The sequence below is a fragment of the Mytilus galloprovincialis genome, chromosome 11 (genome assembly GCF_965363235.1).
Source record: "Mytilus galloprovincialis chromosome 11, xbMytGall1.hap1.1, whole genome shotgun sequence".
Taxonomy (NCBI): Eukaryota; Metazoa; Mollusca; class Bivalvia; order Mytilida; family Mytilidae; genus Mytilus; species Mytilus galloprovincialis.
The window spans coordinates 2,179,180-2,204,044 of NC_134848.1; the positions used below are offsets into that span (position 1 = coordinate 2,179,180).

The 24,865-nt window shown below is 31.0% G+C and overlaps 1 long non-coding RNA gene across 1 annotated transcript in view; it reads right to left on the minus strand.

Moving 5' to 3' along the window:
- Positions 1-112: 112 nt before the first annotated feature.
- LOC143051566 (uncharacterized) overlaps positions 113-24,865 on the minus strand; it is a 425,778-nt gene continuing 401,025 nt past the window's right edge. The window contains exons 3-5 of the long non-coding RNA XR_012970836.1: positions 14,443-14,626; positions 1,743-1,766; positions 113-412 (exon numbers count right to left, since the gene is read on the minus strand). This is a non-coding gene — a long non-coding RNA (uncharacterized LOC143051566). The remainder of the gene's footprint in view (positions 413-1,742; positions 1,767-14,442; positions 14,627-24,865) is intronic.

A 24,865-nucleotide genomic window follows, 5' to 3' on the forward strand; every position in this document is an offset into this window, starting at 1 on the left:
CTGGCCATGGCATTCTTCTACTACTTCATGTACTTAATGTGGTTTTTCACTTTTTTACTTGGGTATTGGTGTTGAATACAGGTGCTGTATATTTTGGTGGTGTGTAATGATGTTTCACACTGTTTTTGTTGAATACAAGAGTTCTATCTACATTCAGGTTGTGTGATGATGTTTCTTAATATTTTGAGACAAGATTATTTGCAATAACCAAAAATTAACATTGAATCGCTGAACATAAACAAGAGTAGTATTTGACTGATTCATATAATTTGTACTATATAATAAATAACTTTATATGTGCTAAACAGTTTACTTCACTTACTATACGATCTCTACATTCCAAGTTAGCTCTGTTCTTTATACATAATTCTACCTCTTTTATATTCCCCTTCTCTGAAGCTGTAAGAAGTTTCTGTAAGCAAAACAAAGCTTTTAAATTTTCCTCTTAAACATACAAATGTATTATAAATGTAATAATTGGATTTAATAAGCTACATGTTTACAGTTTTTCAACAGTTTATACCAAAAACAGTGATTACCAAGAAGGAGTGAAATTGTTGTGTATAATTTCAGAGTTTTTTTTTAGAAAAGTCTGTAGACAATTGTATTATGCATCAGTTTTGGAGATCAGCCTAAGTTTTTGTTGAGGTTTGTGTTGCTCGGTCTTTAGTTTTTTATGTAATGTTTTGAATATAAAAAGAAGACGTGGTATGATTGCCAATGAGACAATTTTACAAAATAGACAAAATGACACAGAAAATAACAACTATAGGTCACTGTACAGCCTTCAACAATGATCAAAGCCCATATGACATAGTCAGCTATAAAAGGCCCTAATATGACTAAAGTAGACTGATGAATTTTGTTTGTTTTTCATTTTTTTCCATGGCGTTGTCAGATTCTCTTCGACTTAAAGAGTTGTGAATGTCCTACAATAACTTACGTTTCTTTTTTTTGTCTCCTGGAATTTTGTATATTGAAATTCTGTTCACTGTAGTCATTTTGATTTCTCCTGTTCTCCCCCTGAGAATACTGCACGCCTGTATCTTTATAACATAGGTCACATGACATAGGTCACATGACACTGGCTGACTCTGAGAATATTACACACCTGTATCTTTATGTACATTTTATAGAAAACATAAGTCACATGACACTGACTGACTCTGAGAATATTACACACCTGTATCTTTATGTACATTTTAAAGACAACATAAGTCACATGACACTCTGAGAATATTACACGCCTGTATCGTATCTTTATGTACATTTTATAGACAACATAAGTCACATGACATAGGTCACATGACACTGACTGACTGAGAATACTGCACGCCTGTATCGTATCTTTATGTACATTTTATAGACAACATAAGTCACATGACATAGGTCACATGACACTGACTGACTCTGACACTGTAGACAAGATAGATCACATGACATACATTTTGTAGGTCACATGACACTGACTGACTCTGAGAATACTACACACCTGTATCTTTATGTACAGTTTATAGACAACATAAGTCACATGACATAGGTCACATGACACTGACTGAATCTGAGAATACTGCATGCCTGTATCTTCATGTACATTTTATAGACAACATAGGTCACATGATAGGTCACATGACACTGACTGACTCTGAGAATACTACACACCTGTATCTTTATGTACAGTTTATAGACAACATAAGTCACATGACCATTGCATGCATTGATTTTTAAGAAGAAAATCTTACCTCATCCCAACTTGCCATTATATCCTGTAAAAGAAAAACACAACATTTTATCATGTTTGTACACAAGAGTTGTAATTTGAAGAGAAATATTTTTAAGGGGCATTAACTAAAAGAAACAAAAAAAAAATATAATCATGAAAATTAATGAAAGTTTGATGGGGGGGGGGGAGGTGGAAAAATAATGAGGGGTGTTGAAATTAGTGGGGGTTATTAAAATAATGATGCTTAAAGAAGTGATTTTTTGGAAGAAAATAGAGGTATGATACTTAAACTTCGGTACTGACATGATTTATAACAAACTTTTCTAAAATTGTTCGTTAATAAATTTTGAAATTATAAAGAAACTAAGGTTTCAACTCACTCAGGCAAAGTTGACCTTAGATGAATTTGGCTATTTGTTTTCGGTATTTTTTGTCATATAGCTCTTCAACTGTTTCAGTACTTATACATTCTCGGATTTCGAATGTTTGGCTTTGAGCGTTCCTGCCAGGAACTTCCTGATGAAGGTAAATCCAGAGAAGCACTTCGGACGCATGAAATTATTGAACGTGTTGTTTTCAATTTTTTAAACAAGTGATTTTTCATGTCATTATCCCAGATTTAGTACAAGGTCATCACCTGACATGACCGGTCATGATCTTATCAACACAGATGTTGGTTCTGATAATTAGTATTGTACATTTAGAGCTACAATAAAATTAAATCACTTAGTCTAGTGATTTATTTGTACTACTTAAATAAGTGATTATTAAAGAAAGACAACTCTAACTTCCAACATTTGTGGACACAATGTTACTTGAATCAGTGATTTAAAAAGTCCCCTGACTGTACAATGATGATCGAAATTGACTATTGGAAGCCAACAGTAATTTTCTTTTTTATCACTTGCAGTACATTTATTATGCCAATTTGCATTTTTTAGGCAGCAAAAGTATTCAATAAAAATTTAAGTCAGCTTACTTTCTAATCAATTGAACAGTATACGCTTTTAAATAAGCTTTTTTAAGTTAAAGCATATAAGTAATTAATAGCAAAAAGGCTGTTACACACTCACGCTCTTCATGTGGCAAGGCACAATAGTTTATTAGCTTTGCTTATATCTATACATTATAGAGCATATAAATTATGCAAGGTGACGTCAATGTACACATCAATAATGTCGCCGCTAAAGGTTAAGGATGTACACCTCTGAGGAGCCAAAAATTTCTAGAATTAAACTTTTTTTCTTAACCTGATTTTTGCGTTTATAAGACTGTAACAAAAATATTGGTGAAGAAAAAAATCAAATGGTGGTGCACTACTTTTTTTGCTACAGCCCTTTGAAAATGCCCAATTTTGATGATTTTCCCATTTTTCATCGATTTTTACCTGATTTTGGGCTATTATCGTAAAAAAAATCACAGTTCCACAATTAAACTTTTTTTCATACTTTCTATAAGGATGAAGTGGACCAATCTGAATAAATTTTACTTACAAAAAACAATAGGTAGGTGTTAAATTAAGAAAGTTTTATCATATTTAGACGGTTTTTTGAGTAAAATTTACCATGCTGTTAATTTTGTATTTTTTGTGATTTTTCTCAGTTTTAAGCACAAAATGCATATTATTTCTGTGGATTAATAAAATAGAATAACGACCATGTAAATCTCTGTGGATTAATAAAATAGAATAACCACCATGTAATAACTCTGTGGATTAATAAAATAGAATAACGACCATGTAAAAACTCTGTGGATTAATAAAATAGAATAACGACCATGTAAAAACTCTGTGGATTAATAAAATAGAATAACGACCATGTAAAAACTCTGTGGATTAATAAAATAGAATAACCACCATGTAAAAACTCTGTGGATTAATAAAATAGAATAACGACCAAGTAAAAACTCTGTGGATTAATAAAATAGAATAACGACCATGTAAAAACTCTGTGGATTAATAAAATAGAATAACGACCATGTAAAAACTCTGTGATTTAATAAAATAGAACAACGACCATGTAAAAACTCTGTAGATTAATAAAATAGAACAACGAACATGTAAAAACTCTGTGGATTAATAAAATAGAATAACGACCATGTAAAAACTCTGTGGATTAATAAAATAGAACAACCACCATGTAAAAACTATGTGGATTAATAAAATAGAATAACGACCATGGAAAAACTCTGTGGATTAATAATATAGAATAACGACCATGTAAAAACTCTGTGGATTAATAAAATAGAATAACGACCATGTAAAAACTCTGTGGATTAATAAAATAGAATAACGACCATGTAAAAACCCTGTGGATTAATAAAATAGAATAAAGACCATGTAAAAACTCTATGGATTAATAAAATAGAATAACGACCATGTAAACACTCTGTGGATTAATAAAATAGAATAACGACCATGTAAAAACTCAGTGGATTAATAAAATAGAATAACCACCATGTAAAAACTCTGTGGATTAATAAATAGAACAACCACCATGTAAAAACTCTGTGGATTAATAAAATAGAACAACGACCATGTAAAAACTCTGTGGATTAATAAAATAGAACAACGACCATGTCAAAACTCTGTGGATAAATAAAATAGAATAACGACCATGTAAAAACTCTGTGGATTAGAAAAATAGAACAACCACCATGTACAAACTCTGTGGATTACTAAAATAGAATAACGACCATGGAAAAACTCTGTGGATTAATAATATAGAATAACGACCATGTAAAAACTCTGTGGATTAATAAAATAGAATAACGACCATGTAAAAACTCTGTGGATTAATAAAATAGAATAACGACCATGTAAAAACTCTGTGGATTAATAAAATAGAATAACGACCATGTAAAAACTCTGTGGATTAATAAAATAGAATAACGACCATGTAAAAACCCTGTGGATTAATAAAATAGAATAACGACCATGTAAAAACTCTGTGGATTAATAAAATAGAATAACGACCATGTAAAAACTCTGTGGATTAATAAAATAGAATAACGACCATGTAAAAACTCTGTGGATTAATAAAATAGAATAATGACCATGTAAAAACTCTGTGGATCAATAAAATAGAATAACGACCGTGTAAAAACTCTGTGGATTAATAGAATAGAATAACGACCACGTAAAAACTCTGTGGATTAATAATATAGAATAACGACCATGTAAAAACTCTGTGGTTTAATAAAATAGAATAACGACCATGTAATAACTCTGTGGAATAATAAAATAGAATAACGACCATGTAAAAACTCTGTGGATCAATAAAATAGAATAATGACCATGTAAAAACTCTGTGGATTAATAAAATAGAATAAGACCATGTAAAAACTATGTGGATTAATAATATAGAATAACGACCATGTAAAAACTCTGTGGATTGATAAAATAGAAAAACAACTATGTAAAAACTCTGTGGATTAATAATATAGAATAACAACCGTGTAAAAACTCTGTGGATTAATTATATAGAATAACGACCATGTAAAAACTCTCTGGATTAATAATATAGAATAACGACCATGTAAAAACTCTGTGGATTAATAAAATAGAATATCGACCATGTAAAAACTTTGTGGATTAATAAAATAGAATAACGACCATGTAAAAACTCTGTGGATTAATAAAATAGAATAACGACCATGTAAAAACTCTGTGGATTAATAAAATAGAATAACGACCATGTAAAAACTCTGTGGATTAATAAAATAGAATAACGACCATGTAAAACCTTTGTGGATTGATAAAATAGAATAACGACCATGTAAAAACTCTGTGTTTAATAAAATAGAATAACGACCATGTAAAAACTCTGTGGATCAATGAAATAGAATAATGACCATGTAAAAACTCTGTGGATTAATAAAATAGAATAACGACCATGTAAAAACTCTGTGGATTAATAGAATAGAATAACGACCATGTAAAAACTCTGTGGATTAATAAAATAGAATATCAACCATGTAAAAACTTTGTGGATTAATAAAATAGAATAACGACCATGTAAAAACTCTCTGGATTAATAATATAGAATAACGACCATGTAAAAACTCTGTGGATTAATAAAATAGAATAACGACCATGTACAAACTCTGTGGATTAATAAAATAGAATAACGACCATGTAAAAACTCTGTGGATTAATAAAATAGAATAACGACCATGTAAAAACTCTGTGGATTAATAAAATAGAATAAGACCATGTAAAAACTATGTGGATTAATAAAATAGAATAATGACAATGTAAAAACTATGTTGATTAATAGAATAGAATAACGACCATGTAAAAACTCTGTGGATTAATAATATAGAATAAGACCATGTAAAAACTATGTGGATTAATAAAATAGAATAATGACCATGTAAAAACTCTGTGGATTAATAAAATAGAATAACGACCATGTAAAAACTCTGTGGATTAATAGAATAGAATAACGACCATGTAAAAACTCTGTGGATTAATAAAATAGAATAACGACCATGTAAAAACTCTGTGGATCAATAAAATAGAATAACGACCATGTAAAAACTCTGTGGATTAATAAAATAGAATAACGACCATGTAAAAACTCTGTGTTTAATAAAATAGAATAACGACCATGTAAAAACTCTGTGTTTGATAAAATACAATAACGACCATGTAAAAACTCTGTGGATTAATAGAATAGAATAACGACCATGTAAAAACTCTGTGGATTAATAAAATAGAATAACGACCATGTAAAAACTCTGTGGATTAATAAAATAGAATAACGACCATGTAAAAACTCTGTGGATTAATAAAATAGAATAAGACCATGTAAAAACTATGTGGATTAATAAAATAGAATAATGACCATGTAAAAACTATGTGGATTAATAGAATAGAATAACGACCATGTAAAAACTCTGTGGATTAATAATATAGAATAAGACCATGTAAAAACTAAGTGGATTAATAAAATAGAATAATGACCATGTAAAAACTTTGTGGATTAATAAAATAGAATAACGACCATGTAAAAACTCTGTGGATTAATAGAATAGATTAACGACCATGTAAAAACTCTGTGGATTAATAAAATAGAATAACGACCATGTAAAAACTCTGTGGATCAATAAAATAGAATAACGACCATGTAAAAACTCTGTGGATTAATAAAATAGAATAACGACCATGTAAAAACTCTGTGGTTTAATAAAATAGAATAACGACCATGTAAAAACTCTGTGGATTAATAAAATAGAATAACGACCATGTAAAAACTCTGTGGATTAATAAAATAGAATAATGACCATGTAAAATCTCTGTGGATCAATAAAATAGAATAACGACCGTGTAAAAACTCTGTGGATTAATAGAATAGAATAACGACCACGTAAAAACTCTGTGGATTAATAATATAGAATAACGACCATGTAAAAACTCTGTGGTTTAATAAAATAGAATAACGACCATGTAATAACTCTGTGGATTAATAAAATAGAATAACGACCATGTAAAAACACTGTGGATCAATAAAATAGAATAATGACCATGTAAAAACTCTGTGGATTAATAACATAGAATAAGACCATGTAAAAACTATGTGGATTAATAATATAGAATAACGACCATGTAAAAACTCTGTGGATTGATAAAATAGAAAAACAACTATGTAAAAACTCTGTGGATTAATAATATAGAATAACGACCGTGTAAAAACTCTGTGGATTAATAATATAGAATAACGACCATGTAAAAACTCTCTGGATTAATAATATAGAATAACGACCATGTAAAAACTCTGTGGATTAATAAAATAGAATATCGACCATGTAAAAACTTTGTGGATTAATAAAATAGAATAACGACCATGTAAAAACTCTGTGGATTAATAAAATAGAATAACGACCATGTAAAAACTCTGTGGATTAATAAAATAGAATAACGACCATGTAAAAACTCTGTGGATTAATAAAATGGAATAACGACCATGTAAAAACTCTGTGGATTAATAAAATAGAATAACGACCATGTAAAACCTTTGTGGATTGATAAAATAGAATAACGACCATGTAAAAACTCTGTGTTTAATAAAATAGAATAACGACCATGTAAAAACTCTGTGGATTAATAGAATAGAATAACGACCATGTAAAAACTCTGTGGATTAATAAAAAAGAATAACGACCATGTAAAAACTCTGTGGATTAATAAAATAGAATAACGACCATGTAAAAACTCTGTGGATTGATAAAATAGAAAAACAACTATGTAAAAACTCTGTGGATTAATAATATAGAATAACGACCGTGTAAAAACTCTGTGGATTAATAATATAGAATAACGACCATGTAAAAACTCTGTGGATTAATAATATAGAATAACGACCATGTAAAAACTCTGAGGATTAATAAAATAGAATATCGACCATGTAAAAACTTTGTGGATTAATAAAATAGAATATCGACCATGTAAAAACTCTGTGGATTAATAAAAAAGAATAACGACCATGTAAAAACTCTGTGGATTAATAAAATAGAATAACGACCATGTAAAAACTCTGTGGATTGATAAAATAGAATAACGACCATGTAAAAACTCTGTGGATTAATAAAATAGAATAACGACCATGTAAAAACTCTGTGGATTAATAGAATAGAATAACGACCATGTAAAAACTCTGTGGATTAATAAAAAAGAATAACGACCATGTAAAAACTCTGTGGATTAATAAAATAGAATAACGACCATGTAAAAACTCTGTGGATTGATAAAATAGAAAAACAACTATGTAAAAACTCTGTGGATTAATAATATAGAATAACGACCGTGTAAAAACTCTGTGGATTAATAATATAGAATAACGACCATGTAAAAACTCTGTGGATTAATAATATAGAATAAGACCATGTAAAAACTATGTGGATTAATAAAATAGAATAATGACCATGTAAAAACTCTGTGGATTAATAAAATAGAATAACGACCATGTAAAAACTCTGTGGATTAATAGAATAGAATAACGACCATGTAAAAACTCTGTGGATTAATAAAATAGAATAACGACCATGTAAAAACTCTGTGGATCAATAAAATAGAATAACGACCATGTAAAAACTCTGTGGATTAATAAAATAGAATAACGACCATGTAAAAACTCTGTGGTTTAATAAAATAGAATAACGACCATGTAAAAACTCTGTGGATTAATAAAATAGAATAACGACCATGTAAAAACTCTGTGGATTAATAAAATAGAATAATGACCATGTAAAAACTCTGTGGATCAATAAAATAGAATAACGACCGTGTAAAAACTCTGTGGATTAATAGAATAGAATAACGACCACGTAAAAACTCTGTGGATTAATAATATAGAATAACGACCATGTAAAAACTCTGTGGATTGATAAAATAGAAAAACAACTATGTAAAAACTCTGTGGATTAATAATATAGAATAACGACCGTGTAAAAACTCTGTGGATTAATAATATAGAATAACGACCATGTAAAAACTCTCTGGATTAATAATATAGAATAACGACCATGTAAAAACTCTGTGGATTAATAAAATAGAATATCGACCGTGTAAAAACTCTGTGGATTAATAATATAGAATAACGACCATGTAAAAACTCTCTGGATTAATAAAATAGAATAACGACCATGTAAAAACTATGTGGATTAATAATATAGAATAACGACCATGTAAAAACTCTGTGGATTGATAAAATAGAAAAACAACTATGTAAAAACTCTGTGGATTAATAATATAGAATAACGACCGTGTAAAAACTCTGTGGATTAATAATATAGAATAACGACCATGTAAAAACTCTCTGGATTAATAATATAGAATAACGACCATGTAAAAACTCTGTGGATTAATAAAATAGAATATCGACCGTGTAAAAACTCTGTGGATTAATAATATAGAATAACGACCATGTAAAAACTCTCTGGATTAATAAAATAGAATAACGACCATGTAAAAACTCTGTGGATTAATAAAATAGAATAATGACCATGTAAAAACTCTGTGGATCAATAAAATAGAATAACGACCATGTAAAAACTCTGTGTTTAATAAAATAGAATAACGACCATGTAAAAACTCTGTGGATTAATAGAATAGAATAACGACCATGTAAAAACTCTGTGGATTAATAAAAAAGAATAACGACCATGTAAAAACTCTGTGGATTAATAAAATAGAATAACGACCATGTAAAAACTCTGTGGATTGATAAAATAGAAAAACAACTATGTAAAAAACTCTGTGGATTAATAATATAGAATAACGACCGTGTAAAAACTCTGTGGATTAATAATATAGAATAACGACCATGTAAAAACTCTGTGGATTAATAATATAGAATAACGACCGTGTAATAACTCTGTGGATTAATAAAATAGAATAACGACCATGTAAAAACTCTGTGGATCAATAAAATAGAATAATGACCATGTAAAAACTCTGTGGATTAATAAAATAGAATAAGACCATGTAAAAACTATGTGGATTAATAATATAGAATAACGACCATGTAAAAACTCTGTGGATTGATAAAATAGAAAAACAACTATGTAAAAACTCTGTGGATTAATAATATAGAATAACGACCGTGTAAAAACTCTGTGGATTAATAATATAGAATAATGACCATGTAAAAACTCTCTGGATTAATAATATAGAATAACGACCATGTAAAAACTCAGTGGATTAATAGAATAGAATAACGACCATGTAAAAACTCTGTGGATTAATAAAATAGAATAACGACCATGTAAAAACTCTGTGTTTAATAAAATAGAATAACGACCATGTAAAAACTCTGTGGATTAATAGAATAGAATAACGACCATGTAAAAACTCTGTGGATTAATAAAATAGAATATCGACCATGTAAAAACTTTGTGGATTAATAAAATAGAATAACGACCATGTAAAAACTCTGTGGATTAATAAAAGAGAATAACGACCATGTAAAAACTCTGTGGATTAATAAAATAGAATAACGACCATGTAAAAACTCTGTGGATTAATAAAATAGAATAACGACCATGTAAAAACTCTGTGGATAAATAAAATAGAATAACGACCATGTAAAACCTTTGTGGATTGATAAAATAGAATAACGACCATGTAAAAACTCTGTGTTTAATAAAATAGAATAACGACCATGTAAAAACTCTGTGGATTAATAGAATAGAATAACGACCATGTAAAAACTCTGTGGATTAATAAAAAAGAATAACGACCATGTAAAAACTCTGTGGATTAATAAAATAGAATAACGACCATGTAAAAACTCTGTGGATTGATAATATAGAATAACAACTATGTAAAAACTCTGTGGATTAATAATATAGAATAACGACCATGTAAAAACTCTGTGGATTAATAGAATAGAATAACGACCACGTAAAAACTCTGTGGATTAATAATATAGAATAACGACCATGTAAAAACTCTGTGGATTAATAAAATAGAATAACGACCATGTAAAAACTCTGTGGATTAATAGAATAGAATAACGACCATGTAAAAACTCTGTGGATTAATAAAATAGAATAACGACCATGTAAAAACTCTGTGGATTAATATAATAGAATAACGACCATGTAAAAACTCTGTGGATTAATAATATAGAATGACGACCATGTAAAAACTCTGTGGATTAATAAAATAGAATAACGACCATGTAAAAACTCTGTGGATAAATAAAATAGAATAACGACCGTGTAAAAACTCTGTGGATTAATAGAATAGAATAACGACCACGTAAAAACTCTGTGGATTAATAATATAGAATAACGACCATGTAAAAACTCTGTGGATTAATAAAATAGAATAAGACCATGTAAAAACTCTGTGGATTAATAAAATAGAATAATGACCATGTAAAAACTCTGTGGATTAATAAAATAGAATAAGACCATGTAAAATCTATGTGGATTAATAATATAGAATAACGACCATGTAAAAACTCTGTGGATTGATAAAATAGAAAAACAACTATGTAAAAACTCTGTGGATTAATAATATAGAATAACGACCGTGTAAAAACTCTGTGGATTAATAATATAGAATAACGACCATGTAAAAACTCTCTGGATTAATAATATAGAATAACGACCATGTAAAAACTCTGTGGATTAATAAAATAGAATATCGACCATGTAAAAACTTTGTGGATTAATAAAATAGAATAACGACCATGTAAAAACTCTGTGGATTAATAAAATAGAATAACGACTATGTAAAAACTCTGTGGATTAATAAAATAGAATAACGACCATGTAAAAACTCTGTGGATTAATAAAATGGAATAACGACCATGTAAAAACTCTGTGGATTAATAAAATAGAATAACGACCATGTAAAACCTTTGTGGATTGATAAAATAGAATAACGACCATGTAAAAACTCTGTGTTTAATAAAATAGAATAACGACCATGTAAAAACTCTGTGGATTAATAGAATAGAATAACGACCATGTAAAAACTCTGTGGATTAATAAAAAAGAATAACGACCATGTAAAAACTCTGTGGATTAATAAAATAGAATAACGACCATGTAAAAACTCTGTGGATTGATAAAATAGAAAAACAACTATGTAAAAACTCTGTGGATTAATAATATAGAATAACGACCGTGTAAAAACTCTGTGGATTAATAATATAGAATAACGACCATGTAAAAACTCTGTGGATTAATAATATAGAATAACGACCATGTAAAAACTCTGAGGATTAATAAAATAGAATATCGACCATGTAAAAACTTTGTGGATTAATAAAATAGAATATCGACCATGTAAAAACTCTGTGGATTAATAAAAAAGAATAACGACCATGTAAAAACTCTGTGGATTAATAAAATAGAATAACGACCATGTAAAAACTCTGTGGATTGATAAAATAGAATAACGACCATGTAAAAACTCTGTGGATTAATAAAATAGAATAACGACCATGTAAAAACTCTGTGGATTAATAGAATAGAATAACGACCATGTAAAAACTCTGTGGATTAATAAAAAAGAATAACGACCATGTAAAAACTCTGTGGATTAATAAAATAGAATAACGACCATGTAAAAACTCTGTGGATTGATAAAATAGAAAAACAACTATGTAAAAACTCTGTGGATTAATAATATAGAATAACGACCGTGTAAAAACTCTGTGGATTAATAAAATAGAATAACGACCATGTAAAAACTCTGTGGATAAATAAAATAGAATAACGACCATGTAAAAACTCTGTGTTTAATAAAATAGAATAACGACCATGTAAAAACTCTGTGGATTAATAGAATAGAATAACGACCATGTAAAAACTCTGTGGATTAATAAAAAAGAATAACGACCATGTAAAAACTCTGTGGATTAATAAAATAGAATAACGACCATGTAAAAACTCTGTGGATTGATAATATAGAATAACAACTATGTAAAAACTCTGTGGATTAATAATATAGAATAACGACCATGTAAAAACTCTGTGGATTAATAGAATAGAATAACGACCACGTAAAAACTCTGTGGATTAATAATATAGAATAACGACCATGTAAAAACTCTGTGGATTAATAAAATAGAATAACGACCATGTAAAAACTCTGTGGATTAATAGAATAGAATAACGACCATGTAAAAACTCTGTGGATTAATAAAATAGAATAACGACCATGTAAAAACTCTGTGGATTAATATAATAGAATAACGACCATGTAAAAACTCTGTGGATTAATAATATAGAATGACGACCATGTAAAAACTCTGTGGATTAATAATATAGAATAACGACAATGTAAAAACTCTGTGGATTAATAAAATAGAATAATGACAAATTTCATCAGTTTCCCTAATATATAATCTATTTAGTTTGGCAAAATATCTTATTTTCAAAATCTTGTGTTTCAATAAAGAAAACGGTTTACCCCTTTTTTATTTCATTTTCTGGTGTAATTGTACAAGCCGAATCCAAATATGGGATAATTAAATAAATGGGGAATGTGTCCATGGCACAGATGATGCCCCGCTTGCATATCCTATAACGTTATAAAGGGGCATAACTGCAAAACAGTAATATTGACACCCCTAAAATTTAAACTTGATACGCATTTTGTGGTTATAAGCACGGTGTATAAGTTTCATAACATTTGGTTGAGGATAACTTGTTAGAGAACGGACACGAAAAATTCAGCAATTTTTCCATTTGTAAAGGGGCACAACTCTATAACAGTTAAAACAACACCACCAAAATTAAAACTTGATCTGTGTTTTGTGGTAATAGGCATTGTGTATAAGTTTCATAACATTTGGTTGAGGCAAACTAAAGTAAGTGATGGAAATGAAAATTCAGCAATTATTCCATTTGTAAAGGGGCATAACTCTAGAACAGTTAAAACAACACCACCAAAATTAAAACTTGATCTGTGTTTTGTGGTAATAAGCATTGTGTATAAGTTTCATAACATTTGGTTCAGACAAACTAAGGTAAGAGAACGGAAATCAACTTTGGGACGTTCAGACGTACGTATGTACGTACAGACAGGCAAGGGTAAAACTTAATGCCCCCTCCGTTAAGTTTTGCCAGGGCATAAACATTTCTGTGAAGTAGTTAATTGTGTACAGTACTTTGCCTTTAGGTTGTTTTGAAAGAAACTTGTTTAAGTAAAGCCTCTGTCTAATTATCAATATGATTAAATGATTAAACATGTTAAATACCCAATGTGAAATCTGTTGGCAATAGTTCAGCAATTGTCAATAAGGGATTACACGTAGGCCTTCGTCAAACTCTTATTGCAACTTCAGCATGTTATTGTACAGTCTGTCTTCATGGTCTTAATGCCACTTTATATTACAAACATTTTTACCCCTTCTGCCACCAGTCAATTAGCCTGATAAGAATCTGCAAATACACATTTATATAAAATGTTAAATATGTAAATTATCATCTGATCATTGATATGGTCATAATTATAAGTGTTTACAAAACTTTGAATTTTTGAAATACTAAAGCTTTTCTACCTCAGGAATATATTACCTTAGCTGTATTTGGCAAAACTTTAAGGAATTTTTGGTCCTCAATTGTCTTCAACTTCGTACTTTATCTGGCCTATTTGACTTTTTTTATTCAAGTGTCACTGATGAGTCTTTTGTAAACGAAATGCGCGTACCCCTGGGTCCAATATTATTAAATTTAATTTTAAGAATGGAATGCCAATAAAATTCGCTGACAATACAGTGAAGGTCATACAGTCCCCTCGTAAAACAGATTTTATAAAGAACATTGTGTATGTTGTGTACTTATTTAATCGAAATTTCTTGATTGCAGGTGCGTATTTAGTCATGTTAGTGGTATGTACTTGTACACAAGACAGGCACGTGATATCTAATTCATGTTTCAGATTACTAGAGTAAAGAAGGGGGCTAGATACGAGGAATTCTGTTATTCGAAGAGTGAAGCCTGTGGTTCACATACATGTACCTGTCTATATGTTATGTTGTTATATTACAGTCTTTTTGTTCAACAATTGATTAACATTGTTATCACAACTAATTCAAATTTTCTAAAGATAAAAACCAATCACCCCACATCTATGATTAGTGATACATTATTTAAACATTATTAAATGTAATAACATATAGCCTAGATGAACTTTATTTTGATAATCACATTTATCTAAGGGGACGACCATTTGATATGCTAGACGTGCAAAATAAATTGTGTTGCTGACATTGATTTACAACAGCCTGCGAGTTGCACAAGCCTTAAAATGGTGAAACAGAGATTACATAAAGTGATATGGTACAAGGGTTAAAAATGTACATATTTTTTAAACTAGATACCCTAATCATTATTGTGGCCAAGTTTGGTTAAATTTGGTCCACTAGTTTCAGATTAAAGATTACAAAAATTTACAAAATTGTTAAAAAATGACTATAAAGAGCAATAACTCCTTAAGCATGTTAAGGGGGTACACAACATTTACAAAAGAAAACAAGGAGGTCAGATGTTTTCAAAGTGGCAAATGATGGGAAATAAAAGGACTGTAACTGTTTTCGTTTTTCGACCTAGGCCTAATATCATGAATATACATAATGAAATAAAGTATAAAGTATAAAAAGTAAAACAGGGGTTAAACAATATACTAGCCGACACCCTGGACTAGAGCATTTAAGCCTGTAGCAATCAAAATTTTTAACCCAATATGACCGACAGACTAGCAACAAAAAATTCTTGGCGTTTCCAAAATAGAAAGTGGAAAATCTCTTCAACACTATTTCTATCATATCCAATCAGATCTAATTACGCCATCCGGGATTCCAAGAATTTGAACTGGTTTATATAGATTACCTTAGCTGCATTTGGCAAAACTTTTAGGAATTTTGGTTCTCAATGCTCTTCAACTTCGTACTTTATTTAGCCTTTTAACTTTTTTGGATTCGAGCGTCACTGATGAGACTTTTGTAGACGAAACGCGCGTTCGGCGTATATACTAAATTTAGCTTGGTATCTATGATGAGTTTATTGTACAGGTCCTGTTGTACATATTTAAAAAATAGAACAAATAATGCTGGGTGGCTCGGTATCGTGTATTGATTGCAATTCTCATACTTTGAATATCGATTTCTTAGTACAGGAGGGGGGAGGTATTGTACATTTATAATTTCGTATGCCGAGATATTCAATTAACGGTACTGTGGGTATGATGTATTGATCGGTATTGGCCTGTCTTGTCGGAAAGCTGTTGAGCACGAAACCAATCCATGCAAACAAATATTTCTAAATACTTTAGTACGGGCACCCCACACTTTTGTCAGTTTTTAAACGACAAACTGTAGATGAAGGGGGTAATGAGACTGACAATTCATCCCCCAAAATGCCAAATATGACTTGGAAAAGCGGAAAGGAAAATTTATAGTGTCCCGGAAAGAAAGATTCCCCTGAGCAAGGTCGGTCGTGTTGCTGATGAAACAAGAATGTGTCCATAGTACAAGGATGCCCCATCCGCAATATCATTTAACATTTTCAGTGGACCGTGAAATTGGGGTTAATACTTTCATTTGGCATTAAAAAAAAAGATCATATCATAGGGAACATGTGTACTAAGTTTCAAGTTGATTGGACTTCAACTTCATCAAAAACTACCTTAACTAAAAGCTTTAACCTGAGCTTCGCATAATCTTTTTCTTTGTTCAATGGACCCTGAAATTGGGGTCAAAACATTAATTTGTGTCCATAGTACAAGGATGCCCCACTCGCACTATCATTTAACATGTTCAGTGCACCGTGAAATTGGGATCAATACTTTAATTTGGCATTAAAATTAGAAAGATCATATCATCGGGAACATGTGTACCAAGTTCCAAGTTGATTGGACTTCCACTTCATTAAAAACTACCTTGACCAAAACTTTAACCTGAAGTTGGACGAAGGGACGCACGGACAAACGAATGAATGAACTGAGGCACACACCAGACAACATAATGCCCCTCTACTATTGTAGGTAGGGCATAAAAACCCTGGGACTATTATACTAACGGAACTGGAAACCGTTACACTAATCAGTGTAAAATACTCAACATCACGGTCGTGAGAACGAGAATTTATCTGCGCAAGATTTATCGATACGAGATATTGTTTTGACAGTGACAGCGTGCCTTGAACGTATAATATTTGTAATTTTTTTTAATTTTTTGATAGTTATTCAAAATGATAATCCTAAATGTAAATATAATAACATTAACGGTACAAATTTTCGACAATACATGTCTCTTCAGTAATGCTCGTGACCAAAATATTTGAAATCGAAAGCTTATATAAAAGAACACGCTTAATGATAAAAGATATATCAATCTTTGACAGTTGTTATTAATCCCCGAATCCCCCTCTTAGTGTAAAAATGACATTTAGATGTTGAATTTTTTAAGGATGATAATAGCGTGGGGACGCTGTGAAAACAAGTATGATTCATACAATTTCTTAAAACTATTGATTGAAATGAGATATGCCAGTTCGGTTTGTTGTATAATCATATTTATAGCTCATAAGATGGATTGGCCTATTTTTATTGTCACTTTTTAAAGTGAAAAGTGGAACATATATATATATATATATATATATAAATCTCCTTCTCATTACAAACGGAAACCACATATACTGTTCCTATACAAGTGCCTACTCCTATTTTTATGTGCAATATTTGTTTCAAAATCAGGGTTTTTTTTGCTTAGTAATGGGATTCAGGGGGCACAAGCATATGACTTTGTGTACAATAGATTTCACAAACAGAACTATAAAAGTAAGCCCTTTCACAGCTATTGCTGCCATATTGAAATTTAGGTGTAAACACTAAATTTAGAAAATTTCAAAACAATTTGGCTATATTTTTATGAGACCCGGGTAACTTTTGTTATAGTGATCAATTATGAACTGAAATTGCCAACATTGTTTTTGTTAGGATTAATTATGTCAGATCTGTTAACCTTAGACACGTTGTTTTCTTAGCGGTCAAGTAAAGCGCTGGCATTTCGACTATATTTGTTTAATTTTCAACACTAATATATTGACTACTTATTAACAATTTTTCGTTAACAAAAGTATTTTTCATTCAAAACTACTTCGACGATTAAGTTAAGATAAAGAAGAACTTGTCCCAGCTGTACATGTTGTAATCGGCATTAGTTTATCCCTGTGTAAAAATATTTATTTCAAGTAAATGAATGTAATTTGATAAAATAGTTTTATTATTCACGAATTTTTATTTTTTGCATTTAATTATCATTTTTTTTTAAATTTCAAATCCACCATTTTAACTGTCTTTCTCCTCATAGACATGAATAATTGTTTTATTTAATAGATTGATTGATTGATTGGTTGGTTTGTTAGTTGGTTGTTTGACTGATACACCATGGGATAGGGTCACTTTGAACAAGCAAAAATTATCAAAGGTACCAGGATTATAATTTAGTACGCCAGACGCGCGTTTCGTCTACATAAGACTCATCAGTGACGCTCACATCAAAATATCCATAAAGCCAAACAAGTAAAAAGCTGAAGAGCACCGAGGATCCAAAATTCTAAAATGCTGTGCCAAATACGGCTAATGAAATCTATGACTGGGACAAGAAAATCCCAGGTGTTTCGAAAAATTCAAAGTTCTGTAAACAGGAAATTTAGAAGAATGACCACATTATTGATATTCATGTCAACACCGGAGTGTTGATTACTGGGCTGGTAATATCCTCGGCGACGAAACGTCCACCAGCAGTGGCATTGACGCAGTGGTGTAAAAATAGAACCAAATGCGATCTTGCACCCCCATATTACACAGATTTATTGATTAGCTGGTTGGTTGGTTTATGGATTGATTGGTTTAAAGTATGCATGGCACTCTTTTAGCGAGGCCTAGGACTTAAAGTAGATATTCTGACCGACGACGTGACTGCGTACTTATACATCCTTCACTCCAAAACGGACCGTCTCAGGATATCCTATGAATAAATCTGCACATCTTCTTTTTTTTTTATAAATTTACTCTATTTTCTATTGGAGCCCGTACTTCATGGTCTCTTTTACATGTTGTGTGTGCATTTTGTTAAAACTTGTAAGAAAATTCTAAGAAACATTTTGTTATGGAAGTTTCATTTTCTATATTTGGATATGGGATGTTTTATAATAATTTTAAGTCTGCCCGCCGCGCGAGGGTGTTTTGAAGTCGCATGTCGGTCAACTATATATGTCTGGAGTCTGAACAGAGCACATGTGTATTGATCTGAGAAACACGATCAATATTGGTGTTATGATTTACAGGTCATTGATGATGGATCATGCATCTTTCGTACACATTATTTACGGGAGCACAGAATTGTATTTTAATGCATGTTTACAATTTTGATTGTAGGAAATCAGCAATATTTGCAAGTTTAGGAGCAATTTCTACGTCATGTAATTTTATTTCTCAATCAATATGATCAAGCGGACCGCACCTAAAAGGAACTTTTTTTCTTAATTCATTTTATATGTCTTACAGGTTAACTTATATCGTTCAATGCATTCACACGAACATGATGGGGGTTGAAGAATGGTGGACCTTGGTTCAAAATCACAATAAGATGTATGTAAACCACATGATAGCTGCAAAGTTTGAGGCTATAATTACATGAATTATTTGATTCTGTTCATTTTACTGTTTCAGTGGCATTAAACACCTAAAACATGGACGCGTACCAATCGACAAAAACTTTCCACTTATATCATGTCAATTTTTTTATACGGCTTACAGTTCTATGTCAAATGGTAGATTATACCTGAATTGAGGTATAATCCACCAATTAATGGTTATTCCGGACCTGTTTATATTGTATGCACAATTTTGATTCTAAATGCATTTATAAAAGTCTAAATGAAAGGTTCAGGACAAACTTTTTCAGCGCCGCCTGGCTATCGTTTCACAAAGAATCGTACGATTTACGTATACGATTAAACTTACGTTAAGCGTAAGATTTTACCTACGAGTGTTTCACAAAGGTGATTGCAAACGTAACGTAAACGTAACGTAAACTTACGATTACAAAGAAACATGGGTGCTTTCTTTGACAGCCGCGTTCATGTCTTAAAAAAAGAATCGTTCCCTGAAACCAGGAAGAAAATTCATACCATCGTATTTCGAAATAGCTATCAGTTTTTTTGTTAGAATGTACTTCTATTGAGTGCAAACATGACATTTAAGTTAGATATTAATTAATTTGTAAAAACAAGTTTATTTTTGCCATCAACTTTATGACGTTGGTGTTTTTTTAAGGTTAAAAATCTGTAAGGTAAATCATTTTACTTCTTGTTTGCTTCTATTTGAACCTAACATCACACATGCCACTTCAAAGGCTCACATATAAAACCATGTCAACTCGCCCCACTTGCCCATCTGCCAACACTAAATCGCCACTATCTAAAAAAATCGCCCCACTCTTGTTTATCAACTCGTCACACTTATGAAAAAGGGTAAATCCTATTGAACAATCAGTCTGACAACTCGCCTTATTTATGAAAAGTGTTAAAATCCCACTGAATAAAGGTGTGCCAACTAGACCAACTGATGAAAATAATTAAATGCTTCCTTTAAATATTTTAAAACACTTAGAGTTCGTACCCAGTCGTCCTGGTGTAGGGATATGTGTCGTGGGTTGATATTCTTTTATTTATCAAGCATTAGTGTTACCCTTTATTTAAAATGGAAACAGCAAGTGGATGAAGACGAAGCATATCATGTAAACAAACTAAACGAATATAAGTTTTATATCTTTCAGACACAAACACACTATTTGCAATTCTGTAAGCGTAGTTCAGGTTACACAAACATAAATGACTCTGTGTTATACTGTGGATTCATTATCATTCGTGGGATACCAATGTTCTTGAATTTCGTTGGTACAGGAATACCACGAATTTAAAGGTTCAACGAATTATACATTTTCTGTAGACTATGGCAAACATTAAGTATTTAAAAGAAGTATTTCGGGTATCTTAACAGATGTAAAACGATTTTATAATAATTCATTTAGAACTGTAAACCTTGTCATATAGACAAGGATAAATTGTTGCCTTATTATGTGCGTCTTACTTATTTTAACAAAATCAGGAGCTTCATTCTCACCCTTTTCCGGCGATCTGTTTTATGCATGAGACTCGGTATGCTCGATGAAATGTCTCAATGTTGGAATATTTGCCTAAATGTAGATGTGAATAATACGTCGTGGAGGCGACACCTAACGACTGTGGTAGAAGAGAGGTTAAGATACTAGAGGGACATTCAAACTAGTAAATCGAAATTATACTGACTATGTCATGGCTAAAAAAGAAAAATGACAAACAGACAAACCATAGTACACAAAATGTAACATATAACACTAATTTGATGTTTAGAAGTGTCGTTTGTTGATGTGGTTCATAAACGTTTCTTGTTTCCGTTTTTTTAAATAGATTAGACCATTGGATCCCCGTTTGAATGATTTTACAGATGTTATTTTAGGTCCCTTTATACCTTGCTGTTCGGTGTGAGCCAATGCTTCGTGTTGAAGACCGTACTTTGATTTTTAATGTATTACTTTTACAAATTGTGACTTGGTTAGGAGAATTGTCTCATTGGCACTCATATCACATCTTCTTGTATCTATATAAAGACTACACAAAGCAACACAAACCAGTAAGTATTAAAGCATTATGCAGTCTTTTCTAACAGACAGATGTGCGATTATGCAATCGTCCCGATTCTTAGAAAGTTATGACCAAATAGAAAAGAAAGAATTAAATAATTACTATTACATCCCAATTTTCCTAAAGACTACTTTTGGAAGGTGTACAGTAGCCTCTTTCTGAATTCGCGTCCATTTACATTTTGTAGCGACCATACAAAGACAGATATGAACCCTGCAGCTTACAGTTCGACACATTTTGAAAGGTATATTCGACGAGAGGAAGCGACTAACAGGTCTAGGGGTTAAGAAATTTTTTTATATTTCACTAGCCCAGGGCTAATTGGTAGCAGGATTTTACTAGCCCTGTTGGAAGAACTACTAGCCCAACAAAATTGACCTGCTAGCCCGAGTATGCCTTACAAATTCAGAGTTTACTGCAATATACAATGAATTCTATAAACTTAACAATTGTTATCCGTTGTACAGTAGATCTTTGCAAATTGGATACCCAAAACTTATGTCAGCAAAAAAATATCCCATTAGCAGATAATATATTCAATTAATCGATAATTGAATATTCTGTAATAATGAGTTGACCAAATCCCGAGATGGCACAAGTCTTGACCACTGCTATACATGGTTATATAAAAGCGCAGCGAGAGGATTGGAGTGATTTTTATCAGATACATCATCACGTTTGTGTAAAAGAATTACCAGCTGGTGTATGTAATGCTCATATTTGTTTTCAGTTTAACTTTTAAAGTTTTATTTATTTAAAGAAATCAAATGACCTCAAATATCTATATGAATAAATATCACCTTCCAGAGTTTGTGTCTTTTATAATTGTTTTATAAACGAAGTACAGTAATATCCACATGTTTAAATTTATTTATTAGGTAAACTAGTTGTGGGCTATTAATAGATAACAAACTGAGCACAGTCTCTAAACTGAAATTGTATTTGTTATAAATTGTATTACTTCAAAAATCGAATTAATTTGAATATAAATGAAGATAATTATGATTGATGAAATATTATTGCATCAAGTTTAAGTTTTCTGAAGACTGTTAATGTTTAGGTCTTGGTTCTGGAGTCTTCACACTGAGACTACTATAAGAGGGTGGTAAAGGGTTATTTTCGTGCAACGTGTTTTTCCATTTTTATTTCACCTGCAGCCGTGAAAAAGGTTCGTTATTCACCGTGTTTCGTGAAATCGGTAAAAAGATCAACGTGCAAGAAATTTTTAATTGTTCGATGAACGTGAAGTGGCAATTTTATTTCGCGTTCTTCCGTGCAGATCCCCCCCCTTAACGCCCCTCCTATAACAGTAGTCTCAGCTTCACAGTATGTAAACAAAAACAAAATGGCGTCCATAACATGTGCACATGTTATAAATTTATATCTGACAAAAGTCAGTGTTCTGCTGTCAAAAGGGGTATACATTTATATTGCAATAAATTATTCAGAAGGAGGTACAATCAGGTTACATTATATTTCTCTGGTTGCATATTCAATGTACAATACCCCCTGTACTTTGTGTACTGACAAATCGATATTGAAAGTACGGGAGCCACCCACGAGTTATTTGTTCTATTTTAAAACCTTTACAAAATCAGTTCAAATTTTTTGAATCCCGGATGACGTAGTCGAATCTGATTGGCTAAGATAGAATAGTGATGAGGGGAGTTTCCAATTTCTATTCTGGAAACGCCAAGAACATTTTGTTACTAGTCCGTCGGGCATATTGGGTTACAAGTTTTGGTTGCCCGAGGCCTAAATGCTGTAGTCCCGGACGTCGGGCTAATGGATTTTTTAACCCCTGAGGTCCCTGTTAATGAATCTAATATTTTACGAAGCATATTGGATCTTACAAGTCTACTGACCTGTCAGTTATATTTCAGCAATCATTACAACTGGTTTACTTGTGTTTTTCAGAATATAAATTAAAAAAAAAACATTACTATACTATGTTAAAAAACGATATTACTATTATATATATCCATTTTTTTAAATCAATATGGACTTTATTTATTGAAGGTACATTGACAATTATTTCCTTCTATTGTCCATAAAGTACATGGTGACAGGCAACTACCTTGAAGGTTTATAGAGTTTCAACAGTGATCCCGTAGTAATGAAATACACGTATGACACACTAAGGGTTTCCCCTGGGTCAATTATTATTTTTCGCAACCTCTTTCGCCAAAACAATATATTTTTTGCCTCTTTATTATTTTTTTCGCCAAGTAACATAACTATATTTTCGTTTAAAATTTACCTTTTTTTCTAACCCCCCCCCCCTTTCCCCTTAATAAGGTGATTTTGCCCCATTGTGTCTATGATTATTCTGTCAAACTTATTTTAGAGTCTACATATAATGAATAAACACTAAAACATTTACTTTAAAACAACAGATTTTGTTTTTAACATAAAAGGGAAAAATATTCATTGTATTTTAAACAACTTTTCTAAATGAGGGGGCCACTATACTTTTAATAATAAAGAAGATATAAGTCCTGGAATACAACAAAATTAATGGACATGTTTTGATTATATAATACCAGTATAGTTCGTAGGGGAGGTTCTTTAAAAGAAAAATAGTAATGTGCCCTTTTGTACTAAGAAGTGCTTTTTTGGTTTTTACAACAAAACAAAAGCTTTTATCACATGATGTTTTGATCCCTCATTTCATGTGAAGTCATAACATTGAAGGGCTACTCTCATTCGAGGGGTTGTTCCCAACCTTTTGGATATATTTCTTCATAAGACAGTTTTCTTTTCTTGACCATCGTAAATGAAAAAGTTGAGACGTAAAAATATGCTTTAAACACACGTGTCACTCATACGACTTTAAATAAGTCTCCCTAATCAATTACCTATATTAAAGTCAAAGGATAATTACAGTTTTAAATCGGAGATTTTTCTTGCTTTTGAAATTTTTTTCGTCAC